Consider the following 25934-nt stretch of genomic DNA (forward strand, 5'->3'; position numbering starts at 1 on the left):
TAACCTTGTACTTTTTGTTTCATTAGCTAACAATACATACAGACATACATATATATGCGGGCATATATACACAAAAAGACTATTTCAAGAGAATAAATTAATATCTCTGTAGCTTTATCATATTCGAACAAAACTTACATATCCTAGGAGATAGGAAGATTGCCTCCTGTCACTGGATTTTTACAAAGTAGCGTTGGGACAAATAGCCATTATCATAAAGAGTGGAAACGCTTAGCACAAGTGCATGGAAATAAAAACGAGCATTTCAAAGTCCTCTGCAAGCATGGGCTGTTTTAGCTTTGGGATTTGCAGCATTCAGGATGTAACGATGCTTAGAAGCTCCCTGCAGTTTTCACCACAGAGCTGATACTGGAGAGTAAGACCGCTCTCCCTGTGTCTGATACTAGAAGGTTGACTCAAAATTCCCAGAGCCCCACTACTACATGACTGTCTTTAATGTTCCTTGTTTGTTTGTTTTTCCTAAGTAATGCTAACTTGGAGTTCTTAAGTGACCAGATCCAAACCCGTAGGCAGAGTGATGTTTCTTGTTTCTATTAGGTTGGCATGGGTTGCTCACAGGTGGATGTGCAGCAAAGCGCCCCTCCTGTGGGTTTGGGGTTGGCAGTACGAAGACGAGAGACAGAAGGCGGGGTAGAGAGCAGGAACCAGAGTGTGGTGGTGGCTACACAGGGTTTTTAGCAGCAGGCCTGAGCTTCCTTTGACTGTGCTTGGCACAGCCTGACATGTGTTAGTGCCTCATGCAAGTTAAGTATGTGCAGCTGCTTCAGGGGAGATGTCCCCAGCTGATAGAGGACGTATGGACCTTGAAATCTTGTCTGTTCTGTGGGATTTTGGAACATGCTGAAATGCTGTTTTTAATGGGGAATGAATGTAAACATTTGCTAGCACATTGAAGTGCTTCCATAGTCAGAGTCACCGGTTCAAGAAAACGGAGATACTGAACTGTGTGTGACAAGGGGGAGAAAACGCTGTTGTTAATAACTCTCTGAGAAGCAGAAAACTGCAGGCTAGGGCGTTGTGCCTTTACGATTCGTGCCTGCTACAAAAGGTGTAAGCTTCTGTTACTGTAATAAAAAGCAGGTGTTGTTTCAATTGCATACATTGATAGCTACAGCAATTACAGAGTTGCTAACTGCCATGCTCTGACACCTAAAGCACGACAGACTTGTTCTGAAGGCTCTACACGAAGGTACAACTTTTAAATATGGCGCTCTGTGAAAACATGGCTTGTTCAATAGTGGGTGAACTTGTTCCTGGTTGGCAAACTAAAGAGCCCAGTGAGGTCAGGCTGCCAAAAGCCGGGCGGGTGCTCCTGAAGAAAATGCCCATCGATTGTAAATAGGCAAATGTGGCATGTTTTTGAAAACCTGGTCCACAACACAACACCGCTGTTTTAAAAGAGCATAAATGCCATCATGAAGACAAATCCGGTGGTGAATATTTGCATGCAATCTGCAGGTGCACAACACCTTCCCTGGGGAGAAGGGACATGCTATTAATAGAAACAACTTCTATAAATGAGTCTTTGCCTGTTTTCAATGTCCCTGGGCACCTGAGACATTGGCTGGCGACAGGGATAAGCCAAAAAGTAGTCAGTGTCCTTGCACTAACGAAATCACACAAGAGTCCAAAGCCAGATGCCTTCCCTGCTCTCAGTCCCACCTGTTCAACAGCTCAAAATCTTCCCAAAGCAGACAAATCAGCCTACCAGATAAGGTATGAAGCCACACACCAGCCAAAAACATTGACCCCACGCCAACCAAAGGCACAGGCAGAACCAAGCAAGAAACTCACAGGCAACCTTTGCACCGAGCTTGAGCTAGAAGCACGGAGCTAGCACAGGGCTACAGCAACCACCACTGCCAAACACGGCCGAAACTGTCAATGACATTGCATTTTTACATGTGTCCGATTGAGACGCTTCTGCCTTTCACTCCTACATTGCATTCTTCAGTACAGGAATATGCGCCTGGTTAATCTTCTACTTAACAGGTTGCTAGATTATTCAGCTATCCAAAACAGAGGGAGTGAGAGAGTGTCCTGGGTTCAGCTGCGATAGAGTTAATTTTCACAGGACAGAGAGAAAGAGAGAAATGCAGATGAACTAAACTACAAAATAATATATATCATTGACTACAAAGCAAAAGACCCAGAGACCAGCTGTTGGTTTTACAGGGACAAAAGCAGATGCAGGAAGAAGTACACGGAAGTGTTTGCAGGTGAAAACCTAGCACGGGACTGCCCCGATCCAATGTCGGGGAAGGTTTCGATAGGATCCCAGGAGCGAGATTAAGACACAAACGAGGTCAAATGCCGTATAGTCAAAAGAGCTTTTATTATCAAAAGTATCAAAAGTGGAAAATGGTGGCGATAGGATAGAATGGAAGAAAAGGTAGAAATCAAGCAAGCAGTCGGGATAGGGTTGCTAGGATAGTCACCACCACGGATCCAGCGGCGTCCCGTTGGTCCCCAGGCAAGCAGTCAGCGGTGGGAGTTGCAAGGACGGAACCAGCGGCGTCCCGTCGGTCCTCAATCTTCAATTCTTTGGTGATGAAGAAGGCCCCCACAGCTTGTCTCTACGGGTTTTTATAGGGCATATTTCGATGATGTCATGAGCTGCAGGTTTTGTCTATCACACGACCTTCGCGTGATCGACACCAGAAACCAGTATCTTATCAGCTCCAGCCTGTTTCCTCCTCTGGATGCCTCAATGGCCTGGTAATCGTCCTTATGGACAGAGGAGTGTCCTGCTTAAACAGGCCATCTTAGAGACAAAGGGCTCGAGATGAGCAGTTCACAGTTCCTTGAGATGACAGCCCAGTCCCTCACACCTCACAATCTTTGAGGCAAATAGTTCAAGATAACAATTCAGTCTCTTACAGGGACTAAAGATTCATGACCTTACCCAGTATCGCTAGAAGGCAAAGGATGCTATCAGAGCTACTCTGACGTGTGCCAAAACATTTAATAAATTCAAGCTGCTGTTTCCATCCCGCTTAAAAACGTTAACTTACATCCCTCTCCCGTTCCTGAATATCCAGAGAGCGAACTATCACTACAAGCCTCGTTCACCAGACATTTTCTGACAAACTGCTTTGCGACAAAAAGCAACAAGACGGTTCAACAGGAGCACAGGCTGGGCGAATTCAGTGCTTGCCAGCAATCTCCTACAGAGCAGAAACGAAGGTGATCCCAAGGAAAGTTAGAGACCTTGCCAAGTGATGCAAGTGCCACAGCAACTCCACTGGCAGAAAACCTCTTGAGCTTTAGCTGGACTTGGGAAGGGATTTCCTAAAGCCTCTTTCCTCCATGGCTACCCCTGCAAGCAGTAGTGGAGCAGCACTGCCAAGCAAAACAGCAGGCACAATTCAAAAATCAGCCTCGATCAATGGCCCTGAGTGATCTGCATCAGAGATTCAAAAGAAGGAATAAGGCAATTCAACTATAAACAGAAACACATCATTGACTACCAAGGCAGAGCAGACAGCATGGTTTGTACTACCCTGAAGTATTCTAAACATGAGAGACATGACTTCACCTCAAACCGGGTAAGTTAACAACACCTGAGGGTGGCACCCCAGCTCTTCTCAAGGGTGGCCAGCCGGGGACCCAAGCTGCTGAAACAACCATCCAGAGAGTGCAGCATGACCACGCTGGTGTGCAGCACCTTACGACATGCACTGCTGCAGGGACAGGGTTTGCTTCCACTGGAGCAGATGCTGCTTTCAACAGCTTTCAACCCAGCGGCACCCCCCAAACCCGAAATAACCCTTAGGCCTGGTAGCATTGCCCAAATCCCAGAACAAACCCTAAATCCAGATGCATACTGCCCATTTCTCTGTATTCCCACCTGTCCACAGCCATCTGTTGTTTCCAATCTTGTAAATATTTTGGAAAAGCACTCTTTTTTTTTTTCTTTTTTTTTTTTTTTCACTACCTGCCTTGACTTCACTGCAGTACAGGCTCAGAGTCCACGACAATGGCTGGTAAAGTCCGCAGCAATACAGAATTGTGGAGGGATGAGTGGGATAGGTGCCCGTTAGCCATCTGGTAGTTGTTGGCAATTGACTCCAAGGCCTCCGTACCTACCTACCTACCAACTTCCTGACTCATTGGAAATGAGTCAGACTGCACCAGAAGTAACACTGTCTGACCTGCTCAGACATATCAGACCACAAATGGTGGTTTTGAGACAGAAAACGCAACACAAACCACCGGAACAGTAAAAAAAACAGCCAGAAGAAACATACACAAACCAAAGGCCCCTATCCAAACCCTGAAAAGACAAACAAGATAAAAAAGGAATAGCAAAAAAAAAACCCAAACCCACCACCCAGGACACAAGACAAGGCAAAAGTAACATAACTCCGAGAACCCAGGGCCAACAAACCCACAGCTGGTCCGTAACAGTAACATGCTTTAATCCTAACTCACCTGAACTCTGGCATCCTGTAATCCTGCCATCCCACAGCCCTAGCACACTGCAACGCTAGCATACCATAACCCGAGCACATTGTAGCGCTAAGATATCAAAAAATGGAACACAAACTCCCTGGACATCTCCGCCAGAGCCTGCAGGTGGCCCCAGATCTCTGCCTAACACAAGCCACAGTGATGCTTTTAAGCTCAATTATCTAAAAGGGCCTAAGGTTCTCATCTTCCCAGGGAATTGCAAGGTCGACCAAAAGCAATTTCCTCTGGTATCTTACACATTTTGCAACATACAGGTTTTCTTGTCCACCGCTAGTCAGCATAACAAGGACACCGTTCTTCTCGCAACGCAAGATGTAAAGCATCTTGCATCAGCGCGATACACAAAGTTTTGGTAAAAGTGTTATCGTTGTTTCCAGTAACAGTCCATCTTGTCCACGCTTCACAAGCTGCAGGTTCAAGGCGGAGCGGGAGACTTGCCCCGGCGTTTCTCCACGACCTTCCCCTTCCCCAGGTGATTGTGGTTGGGGTGGTGGGCGAGCCCAGCGGTATATCAACCACAAGACGCCTTTTTCTGCTTGTTGTTTTTCGTGGGATCGGTCAGATCCCGCCGTACCACGAGGTCTCTTGGTGGTGCGTTTCCCTCCCGGCTCTTGCAGCTGCTGCGCGGGCTTTCTGCGGAGGATTTGAGTTAAATTGGCAGAAGTGAGAAGAGCAAAAGGAGCGGCAGCTGTAGCTTTTGAGCGATGTGGCGCTTCCGAGGAGGACGCTGCTGTGGAAGAGGTCGGCGTTGGCCCGTGGGACTGGTAGCGCTCGGTTTGTGCAGGTGATGGAGAGGAACCTGGTGATAGCAGCGACATCTTAAATAGCTGGGGCAGACTTTGTGGAGGACGGAACCTGACCCGCAGCCCTCTGAAAGCAAAGTTGAGGGGCAAATGATATGGGGGATGGACGGACATGGAGTGGAGAGAGGTTGCGAATTCGGGCAGGCAGGGGTTGGGGATGAAGTCAGTGCGGTGGAGAGGGATCTTCAGGATCGGCCGTGTTTGGGCGCAGATGGAGGGCGTGGGGTCTCTCTGTCCTGGTTTCAGCTGGGATAGAGTTAACTGTCTTCCTAGTAGCTGGTACGGTGCCATGTTTCGGGTTCAGTATGTGAAGAATGTTGATAACACTGATGTTTTCAGTTGTTGCTAAGTAATGTTTGGTCTAAAGTCAAGGATTTTTCAGCTTCTCATGCCCAGCCAGCGAGAAAGCTGGAGGGGCACAAGAAGTTGGCACAGGACACAGCCAGGGCAGCTGGCCCAAACTGGCCAACAGAGTATTCCATACCATGGGACGTCATGCCCAGTATATCAACTGGGGGGAGTCGGTGTGGGGGGATCGCCGCTCGGGGACTGGCTGGGTGTCGATCGGCGGGCGGTGAGCAGTTGCACTGCGCATCATTTGTACATTCCAATCCTTTTATTAGTGCTGTTGTCATTTTATTAGTGTTCTCATAATCATTATTAGTTTCTTCTTTCTTGTTCTATGAAACCGTTGTTATCTCAACCCACGAGTTTTACTTCTTTTCCCCATTTTCTCCCCCATCCCACTGGGTGGGTGGGGAGCGAGCGAGCGGCTGCGTGGTCCTTAGTTGCTGGCTGGGGTTAAACCACGACACTCTCCCGTGCAATACGCGCGTGTGCCAGGCAGGGCAGTTCCCACCCGTGCTGTTGTGTAGTCTGTGTCCTTCGTTGTGTTGTAGATGTTTCTGGATCATTCTGCTTGCAGTAGGTATCAGGGCTGCGTCAGCAGCTCTTCTCTTGAGAGCCCTGTTTTCGTGGGGTCTACTTTCTGGGGTTTCTCCTCCACGTCTTTAGGGTCTTAGGTCTTACAGCCTGGCTTCTTGTGCATCCATTGTCCCAGTTTTGACAGTAAGTTCTTGTCGCGGGCTGTTACATTTGACTCTTTTTTTTTTCTCGGGGGCTCCCATAGAGCCTCCTTACCTCGCCGTTGCAGCCCCGTAGGTCTTCTTGCTCGACAGCATCTCCCGTCTGGGAGTCATTCTTGTTGCTGAGAGTTTTCTCTCATTTTTGAGTCCCACTGGTTGTAGCGTTCTCTGTATTGTCAGTCCACGCACGTGTGTGTTTGGCTTGGAGCCGCTCTGCCTGGGGATGCAGAGTCAGGGAACAGCAGTAAGAGTCTATGGTTAAAATGTTGATACGCCTAAAATTTCTACTTTTTTAAAGATTCATTACACTTCAAATTTACCTTTGAAGTGTAAGAAGATAAGTGATGATGGTGACCGGAGACCTTCTGCCTATGAGCACCAATCTCAGAAGAACCGAGACATGAGAATGGAGAATGGATGAGATAAGATGATGAATGATAACGCTAGGAGAACAGAAAATCGGCTGGAAAACTACAGAGACTTTGGCTGGAAAACTACAGAGACTTTGGATTGGGACAATGGGTGGCAAAAGGGTATATAAGGTTTGGAAACTTTTGGAAGTGTGCCATTCACTGCGGTGGTGGCCCAACTCTGAGTTGTTAATAAAGCAAACCTAGAGAAACCCACGTCTGAAAATTCTTTAACAGGAAGGCCATATTGCTTTTGAGGAGGTGTTTGTCGCGGAAGAGGTCTGTGTCGATTGACGTGACTGCTGGTACTGGGTTTTTTTGGTTGTGGTTGGTTTATTTGTTGTTGTTTGGTTTTTTGTAGATGATGAAGCGGAACCTGGCAACTGCAGGACTATCCTGGTTAGCTGATGTGGTTTTTGTTGAGGATGGATGCAGACCCCCAGCCCTCTGGAAGCTAAGGTGAGGGACCACTTCCCTGCAGCGTGTAGTTTTTGACTTTAGTTTGAAAGAGATTTTCCAAAATGGAAATCTTTCTCATTCAAAGAAGTTGCATTTTATGAGCTTTCCATCAGAGCAGATCTTCAGCGATGCTGTACTTGGCGGTAGAAGTCATCAGCAACAAGACTGTTCACTCTTAAAAAAGAAAAAAAAACCAAAAAAAGTCAATTTCCTTCCAAAGACGCAAGTACAGCACGTCTTTTGAAAGTTGATTGCATCGCTGCTTTTTGGGTTCTCAGTTGTAACAGTCGAGATCTCTTAAAAACACGTTCCTCTGCATGCTGCAGTACAGCCAAAAGCAATAACAAATCTGCCAGTCCTTTTTGGTAGCCTGAGGTATTGCAGCACTGGGGATTTGAATTTCCACCCCGCCAAAAGTAAAAGCATAGGAGGGATCTCTTATCTTACTGATTTTTTTTCTGTCATAAATGAAACTTTAAAAGAAGTTAAAATTGTATAATTTACAAACTGACTTGCATTGTTTAAACTGTAACTGCCAGTAGCTGTAGCATAGAATTTATTAGGTGCGCTTAAGCAGTTAGGTATTTGTTCTACATGTTTAAAAAGAAAGGCAACTAAATGTTATGGGTTTTTTTCCCAATATTTGGACAGAGTGCTCCAAAGTACTTTATTTCTGTCTGGCTTTCAATGGTGCATTTCCCTGGCAGTCAGTAGCATCTCTCTTGGGCAGTACAGCTGGCCAGGCGTCCCTCCGCATCATGTAACACACAAAACACCCTGTAGTCAAATAATAACTCTGTATTTTGGAGATGGCTAAATTAATGGTGTCAATTCACGGCTGTGCAAGTTAAGCTAATGCAAAAGGAAAACCAAATACTTTTATCATATAAGTATTTTATTGGATGTGTATAAATATCTGCATACCTTCTTAGTATGAAGTGAATTAAGGAGATTTGTTCTTTATTTTTCATTTTACTCTTTGAAGTTTTCCACTTCACTTTCAGCTTTATTGACCGAGCAAGCAAGATGTGCAGCAGCAGCAGCAGCGCAAGGGCTGTAGCTATTGGGGTGGATCCGTAAGCGTGGATTCTGATGACGTTACAGCCTCGTCCCGCAGCCCCCCAGGATTATCTCCCTGCAGCAGGGCTGTGCGGAGGGGAGGAGACACCTTCCGACACTGGCAAGAGTGTTTACTTTTACGCTAAGAATGCGTTCAGAATGGTATCAGTTCGTCTTAATACTGATTTGAAGTGTTCAAATCACTCTTAGCTTTTAAAGGACACGTTGTATTTTGAGCTGACCTGTTTACCTAGAATCTCCCTTTAGCTCAGCTACTACCCCTTATTCTGATGGAATTTCCCCTACTTTCTTCTGTGCTATTTTTTTAATATGCTGATGTTTTAGGGTGCTTTCGAGGATTCCCGAGAAGACGCGCACACACACACACACACACTGACTATAAGGGAAAAAGCAAGCATTTAACGATGACAGAGATGCGTTATGCTAAGGGTATCTTGTAAAGCAGATTAACATCCTGACCCGAGGACCGTGAGGAAGACGGACCATCCGTACATTCTTGTGCCGTCTTGCGCCGCGAGCTCAGCCCAGCAATCGGTAGGTGCCAGCTTTCCGTGGGCGTCCCCACGGAGGCAACGGTGGCCTCGCCGTACACGAGCCCGCTGCTCTTCGGAAAAATCCCGGTATTTACACATTTGCGGAGGAACAGGTATTCCAAGCAACGGGCAACAAACCATCCGTTTTCTGTGCTGACTGAGCTTTTCTCGGCTATCTATTTCTCCCCCAGTGTTCACCCACGGACCAAAACCCCATCTTTTAACCCCTCCGTATACAGCTGAAATACAATTTGGGGGGTTTTTTTTGCTTGTTTTTCACATGTCCTGTCGTAAGCATCTCACGATGCTCAGCAGAGCGCGGGGCCGAGAGGGACCAGGGACGTTTGCGACCCGGGGAACCCGTCCCGGTGCGGAGCAGAGCGCGAGATGTGGCACCATCCTCTGGCACGCTCCCCCTCCGTGGGGCAGCCGCCAGCCTGCAGGACAAGGGCTGGGGGGGCTGCAACTTGTTTGTGGTGGGGGGGGGCCCTCCTTTTATTTTTCTAGTGGAGCCACTGCTTTTGGGGAGCAGGCACGTACCTATGTAAAAGGCATTATTAAAGTCACAAGGCAGCCTGGGATGTGGGAACCGCCTTGGAGCTGGAGTTGGAGGTCAACGGAGGTGAATCATCCCTGGGGGTTTGTTCGTGACTCGGAGAACTAGTTCTCCTCCTCCTCGCTGAGCCACGGTCGTCTGTGTATTCCGTGAACCGTCTGCAGAGTTTACAGCCACACTGCGGGGATCGGCTCCGCTCTCTCTCCTGAAGCAATCTTTGCTCCCAGGCAGCCCAGGATGAGGGAGCCCAGCGGGAGCTGGAGTTGGAGGTCCACGGAGTTGAGTCATCCCTGGGGGCTTGTTTGTGACTCGGACTAGTCCTCCTCCTTGCTGAGTAGTTGTAGTCCTTTGTGGCCAAGAGGCAGCTGCAGAAATCCTTGTCCCGTTGCGGCAAGTTGCTCCAGGCCCTCTCCCTGGCCCCATTCCTCTGGCAGCAGGAACAGGAGGTGAATCCGTCCTCCTGCTCGTCGTCCCGTTGCGCAGCGTGCGGCCCACGGTCAAACAGTTGACAGCGGAACGGGAAGCCGGGTTGGGTTCTGGACGCGCACGAGGCCGTGCTGCGCCTGCCTGCCCAGGCTGCAGATGCCTCCCACGCATCTGCCTGGTTTAACTGGCTGGTCCTGGTTCTTGTAGAGGAGCTGCAGTCCTGTGGAGCATCCTCCATGCCGACCGCCACGTCCTGCAAAGAGAGCTGTGAAAAGGCCCTGACCTTTCCCCATGAAAGGACCAGAACAGTGGGGAACCCCCAGAAACTGTGGGACGGGACAGCTAAGGGCGTCCCAGAGCTTCTCCTGGAGGGCTGCAAAGGCAGAAGACCCAAAGGTGGACAAATGGGGTGGATCGAGGTGGGATGCTTTGAGAGGGAGAAGCGTTGCAGCTTTGAAGAAGGCTGCAGCGTGGGAGGGAAAAGAGAACGATGCCAAGATCCCGGAAAGAAATCCACTGATCCATCTCCCCAGAGTTACCTTAGTCCTAGGAAGAAGACCCGGTGGTCCCACAGGATCTACCTTCTTGCTGCCGGCCGCCCACTAACTCGGGAAGGCATGGGCATGTGATGGTATCTGCGGGGAAGAAGGCCTTCCTCCCCTTAAATCAGAGCTCCTGGAGAAAAAAAAAAAGAGTGATTTCTGTTTAGGGCTGTTCTTGCAGCTTTCCCTGGGGTCCAGCCATTTTCTTGGAGCGGTTTCTATGACAGAGAGAAGACGTATCCAAACCTACAAATTTGAAATTTGGTTGGGGTCTCCCCTTATTGGAGCAAGACCTCATCTTTATCCTCCCTACGGCCTCCATTTCATAGAATCCTAAAATGGTTGGGGTCGTCAGGGACCTTAAAGATCATCTCATTCCATCTCCCCTGCCATGGGGTCAGGTTGTTCAAAGCCCCATCCAACCTGGCCTTGGACACTTTCAGGGAAGGGGCATCCACAACTGCTCTGGGCAACCTCTTCCAGTGTCTCACCACCTTCACCGTAAAGAATTTCTTCCTAACAGCTGACCTAAACCTGCCCTCTTTCAGTTTAAAACCGTTCCCCCTAGTCCTACCACTACAATCCCTCATAAAAAGTCCCTTCCCATCTTTCCCTTTAAGTACTCTTCTGTTATTACCTGACATAGAACAGCAAATAGGCTTGCTGCTGGAGAACCGTGTTGCTGTCACAAAGATCCACAGATGAATCGTCCATCTCGTACCACTGCCCGTTGCTGGCCTGTAAAAAAAAAGGCAATGATATCTGGAGATGAACTGCATGGTTTCTCCACAAAAATGCAGGCAGAAAACTACAGAACCAAGAGCACGCCAAAACAAACCCAACCCAGCCTCTAAGGAGACCTTCTCCCCCAAATCCTTGGCTGCCGGTATCACTGCCGTGAAAGTCTGTCTTCCTCAGCACGCCTTTTTCTCGTGCATGGAAGGAAGTTGCTCTTTACCTTTGTGTAGCAGAAATAGTGCCCTGAATGACACCTGTTACCGCTATGCACCAGGACAGCGTATAAAGAGTAGAAGAGCGGTTCTCCATCTGTCTGAGACATGTACGGGCGAAGATCCAAGCAGTTGGAGTACTTCACAACCTACGGAGAGACCGAGAGTGCTCGGAAATGATCCTGAAATACTACACGAAATAGCCCTCCAAGACCAGAGGTGTATAAATACATCTTTGGGGCTCATGAACACTTGGTTTTTCCCCAAAGCAGCAGGTAATGGTTTGGGTGGCAGGACACTGTTCTCGGCCAAAGCAGCTCTCCCGGAGCAGCGTACGTGCTTGTCTTCCCGCGGCAACTCTCCTCTCCCCGGAAGGGAACGCGAAAAACTCAACGTGAACGGCTTGTGAAAGAGCGTACTGCTTTGGGAAATATCCCGCTCCAGGAAGGGAACGTTGCGCTCCAGTTGCATACGCACCTTGTTGATCTTCCCGCCGCTGAAATCTTCAAACCGTTTCAGACACACAGTGAGAACCTTGGGTGCGCGATGGATTGTAAACCTCTTGGAGGCGGCAACCGTCTTGTTACACCTTGAAACCAAGCACAGAGCCAAGTGCTGAAATGCAACCTTCGTATACGCCCTATCTTGCCCCAAGAAGGCCAGACATCCTTTCATGTCTCACACCCCCCTACGCTGTTTTAAGGCTGTTCAGATGCACAGAGCCATATTAAAATATCGGTGCCTCATTATCGTGCATCTAACCTATGTGAATTATTATGTTAATATATTATGTTATGTGAAAAGATGGCTTATGCTAGAGTATGTGCAGCACCTTCACGCAGGATCTAGTATTAATATGGTGTTAATAATCATCTTACTGGCTGCATTTAAAGCAGTTTTCACCATCTAGCTGCTCGGGTTTCACGAAGTCCGTCAGCGCTGCGGTGACAGTTGAGGCTGCCTGGAGGAGTGAGAAAGGAGAGACTGATCTCCGGGAAATGCCCTCGCCCAAACACTTATCAGGAGTTGACAAGAAGACCCAGGTGAACCCGCAAGCAGCGCCCACAAGGAGGCAGAAAGAGGGTACGATGCCGAACATTTCCCTCAATTCCCTCAATTCCTGGGGCTATCAAGAGCTACGTCTCTGTGCCGCTGCTCAGTTCAGCTACCGATGGCACGCGGGGTCATCAATAATGAAAATAATACCACCCGTCAGACGGGTGTTGAGGGAGGGCAAAAAGAAGAAGGACGCAGAGGGATCCTTCCACTCCACTTGCCACCCACCACCAGGCTCTCTTGTGTTCACGGTATGCGTTTTTAAAGCAACTGTGTTGATTCTGGAAAGCTACAGGGGCCTTGCGACATCTTGAAGCACAATTAAACTCTCTTACTTTGATATCCAAAGGAATATCCAGAAAGGCCTCGTAGGAATCAGAAACCACTTTGCAGCTCGAGCACGTGACTGGAAGGAAATTCAAAATGCTCAGCGATGGGGAAGTCGACTGACTGCTGCTTTACGTCCTTCATACCTACTACGCCAGTCACACCATCGGCTGTTCATCACAGGCCGACAGAAGGACACAGACAATTCCAGGGAGAGCAATGGTTGTGGAAAAGTACCTCTGGATCTCAGAAAGCCCCCAAATATTTGGTGGATGATAGTAGTCGATTCGGAAGAGATGTCCAAGCTGGAAATAAATGGTAAGGCAGAGAGTTATCCCCTCCCGGAGTTTTGCTTTGTGTGAAAGCCCTGGGCGTAGTTTCTCCTTGATGGCACTGCACCAAGGAGTCCAAAGGGCTCGGGAATATTGCAAAGGTAATTTGCTTGTGCTTACTTGCTGATTCCACCCAGACAAGCTCTCTGCATGGCATCAATAGCATAACGCAAGAACTCATGGGCATCTTCCTGCCTGCCAAGCTGGAAATGTTTTCCTATTACTAAAAAAGAAGAAGTTAGTAGCTTTCTCCTACAAGAACAGAAGAAAACTTGTCAAAGCACCCGGAATGACTCACGTGTGAGAATGCTGACGACAGCCGAAGGATAGATGGCACCGCCTGAGAAGCGCAGGACGCTGTTAACGTGCTTTTCCATTCTACACATCATGCAGAAGCCTGGCTGGCGGCCTGAAGAGGAAGGGAGGGAAGCAAGAGCCTTAGGTGAGCAAAACATCCACAGCAATGGGAAACCCAGTGGGGATTTTGAAGTTCTAAGAACGGTCTCCACTCCTCCCAAGGCGACAGCATCCCAACGAGCCCAGGACATTTTAGCGCAGAGAAAACTTTCTTCAGAGGGATGTGAAACTGACAGAATATTTCTGTGCAATAAGCAAAGAGGGTTTAACCTGCAGGAATAGGGACCGAGACCTGGGGCTAGAAAGGGGTGCCCTTCTGAAGACGAACACAGCTAGATACGACAAGTGCCTTCTAGGCTTGAGTGTTCAGAGAAGACCAACTCGGGGAATTGGCAAAGAAGGGCTGCTTTTCTCTTAAATTCCAGATTCTTGGAATCCTTGGGAAGTGCCCGACAGATTTACAAGGAGCTGTTCCTAAAAGTACTCACACGACTGGCTGTGCTCACGAGAGAGCAGGTAGTTGGCCAGAGGTGGGGTGTATGTCAGGCACTGCAGGACGGAGTTGAGGAAACACGTGTTGCCCGAGTTGTGGAGTCCTGCTCCAGCTCTGCATCGTTGCTGCCAGTCCATGTAAATCTTCTCCGGGGGAAAGAGGATCCTTTGTGGCGGAGCCATTCCCTCAGCAACGACTGCAAGGCGACGACATTTGAAAAGAGATGAGACAATATTGTTGCACGGAAGCACATGTAAAAAAGTTGAGTTCTCTATGGGAGGACCCAGTACAACCCAGTAAAAAAGTTGAGTTGTCTACAGGAGGACCCCGTACAACCAGCTTAAACATCCAACCCGGAAGCATCAGGGGAAGCCTAACACTGCCACTGAAATTTTTCTGCTCAAGAAAGTGTTTTGGAAAACAACGTGTTCCCCTGCTTACTTTCCATAAAGTCCAACAAACCCACCCTCTGACTTCTGTGCCTTGGGCTACCTTCCTTTCGCTCTACAGTCGTGAACTGCAGTATCAAGTCTTCCCTTTTCCTGACTGTAATTTCAGGAAAACAAGCAAGTCCCTAGCCCAGAAGGTAACCCTACTAATGTCAGATCTTTCTACGAGCAATGTCTTCTTTCAAAGATCGTACATAGTGGCAGAGCAGTGACAAAACGCGTCTCCCTGTGTCTCATTGAAAACACCTGGGTAAGTCTGGGTGCTATCGGGAAACGCCCCAGAATTCCCTCTCGGTCGTCAGGACCTCAACATTCAGGGATGGAGCACCAGCCACCTCCGTTGCCTTTGGGGATTCACAAAACCCAAGCCTGCCGCTGTAGCTGTTACTCACAGGAGTCGTTCCCCATCGCAGCCATCTCTCCTCGCAGGAACAGAGGGCGAAACTTGGGATGACAAAGGATGTCAGGACACGCTCCAGAAAGGCAAGATGAGCGCAAATCCCGTCACCTGATCACAAAGAAATAATCGTAGCTCAACAAAATGATTAAAAAAACCCCCACAGAACAGGATCCGCCATCAGAAGTGTTTCGGCGGTACTTGTAACTGCTGCAGAGCTGCGTTCTGATGTCCCTGGTCGCAGGACTCCAACCGACGGCAATCACCAAGGCCTTTTTGAAAGACTGCTTTGCGTGTCACCTTCTCTGAAGGTGCTGCTTCCCTCTGGCTAGCATTAGCAGCAGTCCTCGGGCTCTCCAGCCCGCACTTTCCCACCTTGTACGCAGGAGCGACCGGCTTTCGGCCGCTACTTTAACGTCTGCCTTTGCTGTGCTCCTTTTCTGTCTCCTTTCCTACCGCATCAGTCGGGGTGGGCTTCTTGCCATTCTAGGCTGAGCCCAACACCTCAGACTACACTACCACCCCCCTACTTACCTATCCTAGAAGAAAAAAGAAAGAAAAGATTTTTTTTATCCTAAAGAAATAAGAATTAGCAAACAGGAACGCTGCCCATAGCCCATCTCTGGCCAGCCCATCAAGGTGCAATAGCTCAGCCTACAGCTCGGAAGGTATAGACCAGCCTATACTTTTATCCCATAAAAGTATTTCTACCATTTTTCCCATTTCTACCTACTCTAGATCTGTCCTGAAAGTCAAATCATAATTACCTTTGCACAAGGATGGCAGTTGAGGAGAAGCGGGCAGAAAACGATAAATGGTTGGGAAAAAAAAGTAGGCACGCAAAGAGCAGAAGAAGGAGCTGAGCTATCCCGAAGGCCAGCTCAGCCCAACTGGCTGCCTCTGGCTTGCTCTTCAGGATGCCAAGCCCTGGCCAGGTGAGGTCACAAACGCCGGGCGTTGTGCCGCATCGCTGCCCCTTTGTGACACGGGGATGCACGGGGACGCGCTGCGGCCACAGCCCGGCCACCTCAGGTAGCCAGCAGCTGGGAGCCACTGGGCTTCCCCACGCGCTGCTGGCCAAGGGCTGTTCATCCGCTGCCGGAGCTCCCACCTCGTCCCCGAGCCGCACCAGCCAGATGAACAAAAAGCTGCCCGGGGCTGTAAGGATGCCTCTTCGCACCCGGGTTGACCTTGGATTTCTTTTCCACTCTTCCCAGGTACAGGACTGTGTCTGAGAGGGTCATGTAGCAAAGCATGTGGTCTCTTGCGGGTTCATTTCCAATGAATTTTTATCTCTGAACCGGCGCTACCAAAGAAACACCTTCGACGACGGCGCTGGGTTGACCTTGGCTGGCTGCCAGGCCCCCACCCAGCTGCTCTCTCACCCTCGAGCTCCAAAAAACGTTTGTATGTGGCTTTTTAGCATCTTCGCATTTTGTAGAATCATAGAATCATTTCGGTTGGAAAAGACCTTCAAGATCGTCGAGCCCAACCGGCAACAATGCGCGCTAAACCACGTCTTGAAGTGCTTTGTCTACGTGCTTTTTGAACACCTCCAGGGATGGTGACTCCACCACTTCCCTGGGCAGCCTGGTCCAATGCCTGACAACCCTTTCAGTAAAGAAATTTTTTCTAATATCCAAACTAAACCTCCCCTGGCGCAACTTGAGGCCATTTCCTCTCCTCCTATCCCTAGTTACTTGAGAGTAGAGACCAGCACCCACCTCGCTACACCCTCCTTTCAGGTCGTTGTAGAGAGCGATGAGGTCTCCCCTCAGCCTCCTCTTCTCCAGACTAAACCACCCCGGTTCCCTCAGCCGCTCCTCGGAAGTTCTCTAGACCCTTCTCCTTGTTCTCCAGACCCCTCACCACTTCGGTTGCCCTTCTCTGGACACGCTCCAGCACCTCATTGTCTTTCCCGTAGCGAGTGTCACGGTCCACTCGGTGGACTCGTGATGGTTCGTTTGCTACAATCTCAAAAGTGCAAAATTAAGGTGACCAACACCAAAGGGGATAGCAATAATCACACAGTAAAACTTTATTGTATTGCCTGTGAAGAGGCACGCGATTGTTAGAGATGGGTGAAAGAAAGGAGAAAAGAGTAAAGTTAAGTTTAGAGAGAGGAGAAAGAGAAGTTATAGCTACCACCGCTGATCTCAAGACGTCCTAACAGTCCCGGGTCCAGCTAATGCTGCGTCGTCGATCGTCGTGGTCCTTGGTGGGGAAGCTCCAAATTTCCGTTGTTCAGAAGTCATCTTTTATGCTTAGTAACACACTTTGCTCCACCTCTGCCTCAGGAGTCTCCGCCCTTCTCGAGCGAGGCTATTACGCAGGCACAGGGTCAGTGTCCGAGGCGTGGTAAGTCTTGGAGGCGGGTAGCCTTTGACCAGGAGGTGTGTTTTGGTATTATAATGAAGCAAAGTTCGTCTAAAGTTCATGATTTCTTCATCGATGTTATGGTAACAGTTGCAATCCATCCTTTTTGGACAGTAGCTGTGCGGTTATCTTTAACAGAGCCTTGTACCACGCGTTCTGTTCTTGGGATCGGCCACTGCACTCCAAACAGGCCGTTGTCAGATAACGTACTGTTCACGTTCCTGATGACGATGTTGAGACAATGCTGATTTTCTGACTGACTCCTACACCACCCCGTGGCTCAACATGGTCATCAGGACGTCAGGACCGTTTGGTGGTAGCATGATAAAGAAGAGGAAGAAGAAAAGGAAAAGAAGAGAGAGAGAGAGAGAGAAGATAGAAAGACAACTACAATGATATCCATTACAATCAAAGCTGTTTGAATTAATGAGGTTCCAAAACATCAATTGATTTGGGGATATCCACATTGGATGGGACATCAAGCATATTGTATGTGTTCAATACAGACATCAAACGTGTTAACCAATTCATCATTCTCCAGGCTATGACATACAATACTGCTGACAAAGCCAACTGATCAAAACCAATATCAAGAGAACCACGATGGGGTGACACAACTTGTTCAGGATGCCTGTAGTAGTAGGCGACCATACGAAAAGTGTGTCCCACCATCTATGTTCTGCATCCTTTTGCACTCTTTCTAAAACTCGGTGTATTTCTTTCACATTGTGATGAACAGTTATTAAGGTTTTCTGTCCGTTTTCCCTAATTTTTTCCAAAATCTCAACCAAATCCTTGTGTTGTAATAACTGTTTTACCAAAGCGAGATTCATTCCAATGGGTATAGGTAGCAATTCATGAATCAACATGTAGTTAAATTGCAAAAGTTGGTGAGACGTGACCGGGGCCGAATAGGAAAAGTCACATCCAACAATCTTAGTAAAATTGCAAACACAGAAATTTGAATGATTTTTAGTCTCTACAACTACCTTGTCTACAGATAGAAAGTCACAAACAGTCCTCAAACATACACAGCCTTTGCCGATATATATGAGTACTGTTTCAGGGTTTTCATTAGGATGAATCTCAAAATGGCAAATATTTTGTTCAGTGTCTAAACAAATATCTTGTGCCTCAATTGCATTACCTTCACAAACAAATCCTTGTTGTTCCCGTACAATGCAAGATTCCAAATTAAGAGTTTGCCATTTTTTCATTCACCTTTCGGGCCCATACTCTATGCTCAAAAGGATAGAGTATAGTTCCGTTGTGGTTCAACCCTAATGCAATAACGGGATAGATTGGGTATATGGTAGCATTATATATAGTAAGCACAAAAGTTGTAGCTGTGTTTGTAACGGGATCATAAGTAAAGTTTACCAGGTTCCACCAGGATTGGAGTTCCTTCTCAAAATCAGTGGCACTGTCCCAAATTATTTTCCGAATTTCAGTGGGGAGAATACCTTCTTCACCTTCTCTTATAATTGAGGCGGCTACTGACTGCATCCATATTTGAGCCTGGGTACAACTGAGAGCCAAAGAGAGGTTATTTTGGACCACCCCAAGTGCGTCAGTAATCAATTTGTGGTCCCTTATATTTACCTTTTCCCATTTTGGTAATATATTTGACAACAGCCACTGGTTAGTCCCCAAAGCCAATAACGAAGATCGCAAAGGCTGTTGTAATTTAGCCAAATCACTAATTGAAGTAGCCAACTTGTTCATTATTACTTCCGAATCAATGCTATTTAGAACTCCCAATCCTGTTGCCAAAACACCGGTTAGGTCTCTCCATGTTCTTCTCATGGGAAGAGTTCGTCTTTGCAGCCAGGTTGTCCATCCCTCGTAAGAAGTCTTTAGGAAAGGTGAGCAAGCTGGCTGAATGTCTGAAACATTGTTCTGCATCGACAATTCAATTTGTTTGAGAGACCATGCCAGGTTAAGCAACATTTGTTGTAGGCCTGTATTTCTGATCACATATGGTCCAATTTCAAAGATTTTGGGTTAAGCACAACAATTGGTTGGGTAGTAGGTATTACAATGTCTATTTTAAATCCTCCCCCATCCAATCTGAACCTCCAACTATAATTGTTACATTGCTCTCATGCGAGGTCAAGGACTCGCGATATATTAATGTCCATCATTTTGCCACGACATTATCATCCAGATCTTCACCATCCACGCCTGTCACCGTCATCACTGTCAGCAAAAGGACTGGAATGACTCGTTCCTTCATGGTCCTGTAAAAAAGCACAAACTAGGCCTCGGTCTTAAAACCGGGTCAAAGGGTTAGAAGTCTGGTCACTTTGGATGCATTCGGTCTTCGAAAATCTACTGTGAGCCTCCACTTCCCATTAGGTTTTTTCACCGGCCATACCGGCGAGTTAAAAGGAGAATGTGTATTTACCACCACTCCTTGTTCCCGCATCTCCTGCATGACTGGTTTGATACCTTCCTTTGCTCCCAGGGGGAGGGGATATTGTTTAACACTAGTTACTTTGCTAAATGGTAGAGGGGGTGCAGTTTGAAGTAGCCTGATGTTCAGCTGCAGTGTCCCGAAAGTCCACAACAATCCTTCTGAATCCTCCCACCCCCTTCCTTTAAGGGCATCTATTCCTAACAGGTTAGTCGGAATGTTCCCAACCACCATGTCAATAGTGATTGTGCCTTCCTCTCCTGGCAGCATCAGCTTTACCGGAACAACCTTCATAACTTCTGTTGACCCTAAAGCATTCAGGACACAAACGTTTCGCTTAGAGGGAATCACCCCACACCTCTGTGCATCTTCCTCAGTCAGGGCGGAGATCTGTGCACTAGTGTCAATTAAAAAGGTTACGGGTACACGCTTAGGACCTACAATAGCTGTAATCAATAAATCTCCTCTGTTAGTTTTAGTGAGCTGTCGGATATAAATCCATCCTCCGTTCCCCCACCCACTGCTAAGGAACGGAGGTTCTAGTTTCCCTGCTGACTTTCCCCGTCACCCGTGCTCTCCGCGGGGTGGGGGGGCGGCTGTGGGCATGACAGGAGAGATTTCTCTATTTGACCCTAAGTGCTGTGGGTGTTGTTTCGGACCATACCACTTTGATATCAGTTTACTCAGTTTATTAAGGGGTAAACCATCCATCACATCTCTGGGAACTCCCTTTTTAATTCCCAAGGCCCACCATTGTTGTCAAGTCAGGGGCTGTCTTCCTCCTCCCCCAGTTCTAGAGTAGGAGTAGTCAGCAACAGTGGCGGGGTCAGTGAGAGCAGTTACAGTTTTACTAACAGATAGGGGTAGATTTTTAGCTCCCACTTGACGGATTCCTTTAGATTTCTCCTCCAAAGTTCTCATAGGAACGTATTTTCTGCTATAATCTATCAATTCCTGTGCTACATCTCCCCATGTCCACATCCTTTTATGCTTTGAGTGGGAAGGAGACGAGCTATAATTGAGAGGTGAATCTGTGCCAACATCAATTTCATCTCTTTTGCCTTTAATAAAGCTCTCCAACTTTTCTACAGGGTCTAAAGATGCTATGGTCCTTTGGAGAACAATCCCGGTAGATTTGAGTGATTCTGGGAGTCCCCTTATCAAAGGAGTCATGATTTCAGGATTCACCAGCAACATCATTGGGGATTCACATCCGGGAACTAACTTCCTTTCATGTATCATCTGCAGGCAGGCTGCTTTGTGCACACTTTCTAGCAATTGATCAGCTGTGCCTGTGATTGCTAGGGGATCTCCCCTGTCTAAGGGGTTCAGCCCTCCGGCCCAATAGGCAGCCCGCTGGGTTAGGGACCATGGGGCACGTCTATCCCCTGTCGTTAAAAAGACACCGTGGCCCCAGTAACCACTAGCTTCCCTTTCGTTTAACTGAATTTGGTCCCCTCCAGTTAAAGATACACGCCACACATACTCTGTTTCGGATTCTTTGGGAAGGCGCCCATATTCTCTTTTCATTTTGGCCAATTCGGTGGGAGTGTATGGTATCTCTTTAGTTGTAATATGTGGGTCATTATCCTCATCATTTATATAAGCATAATCTGCTTTAATCAAAGGCCTCACTTGGGGGTTTTCCCTGAAGTGTCTCCTTGCTTCCTCTAGTTCCTTTTGGGGGTATACCTGACTTATTTGCCGAATACCTATCTTTTTCATCTTCATTTCTATCTCATTCAATGATTCAGCAGACTTTGAAAGTCCTTCTTTCAAGGCATCTTTTAGACAGCAATTTTCTTCCTCCTTTTCCTCTGCTCGCTGTTTGTACAAGCTAATTACTCTCTCTTTCTCTGCTACCTGCTCTTCCAGGTTGGAGGTTGTTTTCTGCAAAAGTTGTACCAAATTTTCAAGGGATTCTATGATTTGTTTTTCCTGGCTACGCCGCTTATAGCGGTCTTCAATTGCTGCGACCAGGCTGGCTCCAAGAACTGCACAGATTATCGCTTTGCCCTTGCCTGACCGTGATCCAGCCTCATTATGTATAGAAATCACTTGGTCTGTTACACTCTGTAAATTCGCCCAATTGTCTCGAGCCCACTCTTCCCCAGATGGGGAGGGTCGAGCTCCATACTTTGCCAAAAGTGCATAAAACGAGTCAAGATTTTTTACTGATGGAGAGTCTTGATAACCATTCTTTTCAGTCATTTTTGCTGCAAAGGGCCAAACTCACTTCGGGGAGGTCAAACTTAGTTACACCACACAGGCAACAACTGCTGCGTCGCCCTCCTCTTCCCCGAGTGGCTAAAGGGACTAAAATCTCACTTCGGGGAGTCAAAACTTAGTTGCTCACAAGTGCAGACTTTCTCTGCTTGTCCCTTCAACTTCCCCTGGTAGTCAACCTCATCTAACGAGGACAGTTCCCCCTTTTGCACTAAGAGATCCTTGCACTTGATGCTGATAGACAGAGCCCTCAATTCGAGTTTGGGGTGAAATACACTGAGGTGTGTGCGGTGTGCGGGAATCCCGAATCGCCCTCCTTCCTTTCTGGACTTCTCTCACCCTTTCAGGTGTAGGGCCAGTTGTGGCTGGAATGAAACGTTCTTCCCCTGTTACAAACCCCGCACCCCTCTGTCTCTCAGGATCCTGTCTGTGACGCCACTTTAATGTCACAGTCCACTCGGTGGACTCGTGATGGTTCGTTTGCTACGATCTCGAAAGTGCAAAATTAAGGTGACCAACACCAAAGGGGATAGCAATAATCACACAGTAAAACTTTATGTATTGCCTGTGAAGAGGCATGCGATAGTTAGAGATGGGTGAAAGAAAGTTAAGTTTAGAGAGAGGAGAAAGAGAAGTTATAGCTACCACCGCTGATCTCAAGACGTCCTAACGGTCCCGGGTCCAGCTAATGCTGCGTCATCGATCGTCGTGGTCCTTGGTGGGGAAGCTCCAAATTTCCGTTGTTCAGAAGTCATCTTTTATGCTTAGTAACACACCTTGCTCCACCTCTGCCTCAGGAGTCTCCGCCCTTCTCGAGCGAGGCTATTACGCAGGCACAGGGTCAGTGTCCGAGGCGTGGTAAGTCTTGGAGGCGGGTAGCCTTCGACCAGGAGGTGTGTTTTGGTATTATAATGAAGCAAAGTTCGTCTAAAGTTCATGATTTCTTCATCGATGTTATGGTAACAATTGCAATCCATCCTTTTTGACAGTAGCTATGCGGTTATCTCTAACGGAGCCTTGTACCGCGCGTTCTGTTCTTGGGATCGGCCACTGCGCACCAAACAGGCCGTTGTCAGATAACGTACTGTTCGTGTTCCTGATGACGATGTTGAGACAATGCTGATTTTCTGACCGACTCCTACAGCTTGTTAGGGCTTTTGGGATTTTAATGAGCCCATGGTGTCTTTGGGGCTGAGTCCATGAACTTCAGGTACTGGGAAGAGGCTGAGGAAACCTTTCAAAAGCAAACACCTGAAGTACCTTGAAGCATTAGTGGGCCCCACTGAAGGCCATTACTGACAAAACCTCCCCATGGACTCGTTAGAGCAGATAATTGGAGGCTGTGATTCCAGGTAGGCCAAGGCACTGTGCTGGTGGCTCTGATGCTGAGAAAACCCTGGCTCTGCTTTATGAAGCACAAAGGCCAAGCCCTGACCTCAAGCCAATGGGAAGGGGATCCTGTCCCTCACACGCAGCTCAGGGCTCCTCCTGGGACCGTGGGATGCGGGGTGTGCAAGGCCGAGGGAAGGACAGCAATGGTACAACAACTTCCAGCTTCCCCAGGGGATTCCAAGGAGGCAGCAAAGCCCAGTGCCATGACGACAACATGTCTTCTCATAGACCTCGGTGGCAGACAACTGCCACAGCCAAGGGGACAAAGATCTGGGTTCTGTTGGTGCCTTCCAGCCTTGCCAACACCCTTTGCCATCTCCACCACAGGGTGCTCCACACTGTCCCACACCTGCCCCTCTGTCCCTGCAGGCTGTAGACACCCATCTCATTTCCCCACCCTGCTCTCGCTCAGCAATTCCGTACCTTCACTGGTGTGTCTCCACCCTCACTGGCTGTTCTTTGAAAGACAAAGCCATGGGCTGATCCAGACTCCCTCTGGGTGACCTCTTGCACCACAGCACTACCCTTCGAGTGACATTTCCTTACCCTGACATCCAATCTCCACCTGCCAAGTTCCACTTTGTGGCATTCTTTTTCTCTCTCCTGCTTTTCCCTACTCCCAAGGAAAGCTCGACCATCTCAGAAACTACCCTTCAAGCAGGGAACCCAACCCATTGGCCTTCTTGTGGTCTTTCACCTGGCCAGAGAGAAGTAACCTCACCATGATCTTCTAAATCACATGGCAGCTGCTGGCCTTTCAGCTTCTCGGATAGATACGACCATGTGCCTGCTGCTGTCCCACCATGTAGTCAGGCGGAATGGACATGACAACCCATATGCAAGCCCTCTTGGTGGATAGGGCCTATGGGGTGCTTTGGCAGAGGACCTTTCCCAGCCATGTTCCTGCTGCTGGCCTATCACCTCCACAGACAGAACTGACCTCACAGTCCCCTTCACAGCCATTGCCTTCCTACTGCATTATGAGTTTTTCAGACAGAATTGGCCTCATAATACCATTCCCATCCATCATGCTCCTTATGGCCCAGGACCTGACCAGATAAAAGTATGCTTGTTTTAACAAATTTCTCAAATATATTTTCTACTAACGATTTCAGTGGAGAAACATTCTTCACAGGAACTCCTGTATTTATTTTGACACACTTTGTATCTCTTCTGTCTCTTTTGTTTTTTTCTTCCTCTGCCTATTCTGTCTTCAAAATCCTCTCCAAGGGAAAGATTCAGTGAACCATAGAATAGCTCAGGCTTGAAGAGAGCCCTGAACTTCATCTTGCCTCACTCTTCTGCTCAAGGCAGGGTGAACCAGGTGAGGTTGTTCAAGGCATCTGCCGAGCTTTGTATCATCCTCACAGGAGCTGAAAGTGCACTCCGTCACATGATACAGGGCGATAATAAAGGCGTTCAACCGTGTTGGCCCAAGTGCTGGTCACTGAGGGATGCCGCTAGTAACTGGCTGCACAGAGGACTTTGTACCACTGACATAGGGCTTGATCATCCAGCCAACTTCCCAGCCAACGTCCAGTTCTATCCCAGACAGCATTAATCTCGCTGTAAGGACACCACGGGAGACCATGTCAAAGGCCTTGCAAGATTCCATGTACACGCCATGCCTTTCTTTTCTTTGCCCATTTTGATTCAGCAATCCCTTTCCTGTCCTTCAAGTGCCTGGAGATGGCTGCAGGACATGTCCCACCCCCTTCCCAGGGACGGAGGTAGGCTGAGCAGCCTGTCATTCTCCCAGTTCTCGTTCCTGCCCTTCCTGAAGATGGGTTTGACATCTGCCTTTTCCAAGGACCCCAGAACCTCTCTGATTGCTCTGGCACTTTTGAGACCACAATCCGGAATCACGGCTAAGGGTGACATAGCAGACAGGAGCACTTGCAGTGAGCCTGTCCAAGGCAGCTGAGATGAATCTCACTGGGCCAAAGGGGTTTGTTCCTGGAATCATGCACAGAAATGTCATGGTTCTGTTAGGCATCCACACCTGAGTTGGCCTCGTGGACTCCTTAGGCACCCAGGGATGCTCAGAGACGCAGTCTTTCCCCATCACTCACAGAGGCTGCGCACTGCAGGAGTCATAGTGTCCCTCTGGCCTCCTGCTGCCACTCCCAGAGGCTGGGAAGCACCTCAGCCCGGCGGTGTATCACCCTGCTCTGCACTCCTCTGAGATGCCCCGTTGTCATGAGGAATGGACACAGGGACCTCAGTTCCAGGAAGCACATCCCAGTGCTGCATTCAGGCTGTTTCCCATGGGATGTTACTCCCAACGTGAAGTGACCTTGAGGCACTGTCTGTGCCACAAGCCTTCATGGAACCCCCAGGTATAGCTGATGGCGTTTGTGCTCACTGGGGTTCATTTCGCTTCACGCCCATGTTCTGCATGCTTACATCTCCTCTGTACAATGCAAACATGGACTTTTGACCTCCTCATTCAGTGTTGTCCTGGTTTCAGCTGGGATAGAGTTAACTGTCTTCCTAGCAGCTGGTACAGTGCTATGTTTTGAGTTCAGTATGCGAAGAATTTTGATAACACTGATGTCTTCAGTTGTTGCTCAGTAGTGTTTAGACTAATGTCAAGGATTTTTCAGCTTCTCATGCCCAGCCAGCGAGAAAGCTGGAGGGGCACAAGAAGTTGGCACAGGACACAGCCAGGGCACCTGACCCAAACTGGCCAACGGTGTATTCCATACCATGTGACGTCCCATCTAGTATAGGAACGGGGAAGTGGGCGCGGGGGAATCGCCGCTCGGGGGACTG

At 48.3% G+C, this 25934-nt stretch overlaps 1 long non-coding RNA gene across 1 annotated transcript; it reads right to left on the reverse strand.

The window, feature by feature from the left end:
- Positions 1-12260: 12260 nt before the first annotated feature.
- Positions 12261-13213, reverse strand: LOC128138523 (uncharacterized). Its single transcript, XR_008234060.1, has 3 exons — positions 13174-13213; positions 12959-13026; positions 12261-12299 (listed from the first exon to the last, which is right to left on the reverse strand). It is a non-coding gene; the product is annotated as an uncharacterized LOC128138523 (long non-coding RNA).
- Between the last annotated feature and the right edge of the window lie 12721 nt (positions 13214-25934).

Source organism: Harpia harpyja, unplaced genomic scaffold (genome assembly GCF_026419915.1).
Source record: "Harpia harpyja isolate bHarHar1 unplaced genomic scaffold, bHarHar1 primary haplotype scaffold_54, whole genome shotgun sequence".
NCBI classification, from domain to species: Eukaryota; Metazoa; Chordata; class Aves; order Accipitriformes; family Accipitridae; genus Harpia; species Harpia harpyja.